Raw genomic sequence first — 2,500 nt, forward strand, 5'->3', positions numbered from 1 at the left:
CACTGGCCGCCCCCACCAGCCGGCTGTAGCGCGTGCGCCCACGCACCGCGCGGCCAGCACGCCGGAAGGCCCCCCCTCACCGGCCGGGGACGGTCCCACCCAGCCACCGCCGCGTATCGCTTCACACCCACATGCCATTCACGTTCGTGGGCATGGTGGGTATCGCTGAAACAACCGGTTGGTAGCTCAACCGATCGTCGCCATCACTGATTCACCTCTAGCGAGAACAACCGCACCACAACGGTTTACCAGTTCTTCATTTGCGTAACGTCACCAGCAAACGTAGACGTCCATCGCCATTTGCAAATTCAACGATTGTTGCATGCCTGTGTCAGGTGTCACGACACACTATGTCTGCCCACATACACGCAACAACATGTGCACGCTTCGCGAACACGTGGAAGGTGGCCCCCGTACGTATGCGATGTCCATTGCGCGAACGACTGTCAACCGGCCTCTGTCGCATGTCGCAGATGTGGAACGCAGTGCACCATGCTATCACGGTGTGTGAGAAGAGACGACTACGTCTGACAACACGCGCCACTACATCAACAGACGGCTCATGCTGATCGCCATCCACGGCATACCATACTGCAATCCAGCTCTTATAGGGAGACGACACGTAGCTGAGTGCACAATATTTGGACCGTATGGTTCGCCGTTGTTGGCGCAGTCGTGGTACGGTCACACATGTACCACGATGTATCATTCAGTACATGAGGACCAATGTGCGGTACAGTGTGTGATTTGGACGTACAACATCAGCGGACAGTTGCCACAAGCCGTACCACAACGTAGGCTGTGCTTCGCCATGCGAATGCCAATGAACAACTGCGAAGGGCATTGAGCATGTACGTCCTGCCGCCATCCGCATTACAGTGTATAGCTGCAAGGTGTTTAACATGAAGCGATACTCTGGGGACCGGGCAGTGCGAGTAGCAAACTATATTGCGGGGGTTGCAGTTAGGCAACACTACACTAATTTAACGCGTCGTATGACAATTACAGAGCAGGTTAAGGCCCAACGTGTGTTGGGTTAAGGCCCAACGTGTGTTGGGTTAAGGCCCAACGTGTGTTGGGTTAAGGCCCAACGTGTGTTGGGTTAAGGCCCAACGTGTGTTGGGTTAAGGCCCAACGTGTGTTGGGTTAAGGCCCAACGTGTGTTGGGTTAAGGCCCAACGTGTGTTGGGTTAAGGCCCAACGTGTGTTGGGTTAAGGCCCAACGTGTGTTGGGTTAAGGCCCAACGTGTGTTGGGTTAAGGCCCAACGTGTGTTGGGTTAAGGCCCAACGTGTGTTGGGTTAAGGCCCAACGTGTGTTGGGTTAAGGCCCAACGTGTGTTGGGTTAAGGCCCAACGTGTGTTGGGTTAAGGCCCAACGTGTGTTGGGTTAAGGCCCAACGTGTGTTGGGTTAAGGCCCAACGTGTGTTGGGTTAAGGCCCAACGTGTGTTGGGTTAAGGCCCAACGTGTGTTGGGTTAAGGCCCAACGTGTGTTGGGTTAAGGCCCAACGTGTGTTGGGTTAAGGCCCAACGTGTGTTGGGTTAAGGCCCAACGTGTGTTGGGTTAAGGCGCAACATAGGTTAGGTTAAGGCGCAACATAGGTTAGGTTAAGGCGCAACATAGGTTAGGTTAAGGCGCAACATAGGTTAGGTTAAGGCGCAACATAGGTTAGGTTAAGGCGCAACATAGGTTAGGTTAAGGCGCAACATAGGTTAGGTTACGGCGCAACATAGGTTAGGTTAAGGCGCAACATAGGTTAGGTTAAGGCGCAACATAGGTTAGGTTACGGCGCAACATAGGTTAGGTTAAGGCGCAACATAGGTTAGGTTAAGGCGCAACATAGGTTAGGTTAAGGCGCAACATAGGTTAGGTTAAGGCGCAACATAGGTTAGGTTAAGGCGCAACATAGGTTAGGTTAAGGCGCAACATAGGTTAGGTTAAGGCGCAACATAGGTTAGGTTAAGGCGCAACATAGGTTAGGTTACGGCGCAACATAGGTTAGGTTAAGGCGCAACATAGGTTAGGTTAAGGCGCAACATAGGTTAGGTTAAGGCGCAACATAGGTTAGGTTATGGCGCAACATAGGTTAGGTTACGGCGCAACATAGGTTAGGTTACGGCGCAACATAGGTTAGGTTAAGGCGCAACATAGGTTAGGTTAAGGCGCAACATAGGTTAGGTTAAGGCGCAACATAGGTTAGGTTAAGGCGCAACATAGGTTAGGTTAAGGCGCAACATAGGTTAGGTTAAGGCGCAACATAGGTTAGGTTAAGGCGCAACATAGGTTAGGTTAAGGCGCAACATGGGTTAGGTTAAGGCGCAACATGGGTTAGGTTAAGGCGCAACATGGGTTAGGTTAAGGCGCAACATGGGTTAGGTTAAGGCGCAACATGGGTTAGGTTAAGGCGCAACATGGGTTAGGTTAAGGCGCAACATGGGTTAGGTTAAGGCGCAACATGGGTTAGGTTAAGGCGCAACATGGGTTAGGTTAAGGCGCAAC

This window comes from Schistocerca americana, unplaced genomic scaffold (assembly GCF_021461395.2).
Source record: "Schistocerca americana isolate TAMUIC-IGC-003095 unplaced genomic scaffold, iqSchAmer2.1 HiC_scaffold_583, whole genome shotgun sequence".
Lineage (NCBI taxonomy): Eukaryota > Metazoa > Arthropoda > Insecta > Orthoptera > Acrididae > Schistocerca > Schistocerca americana.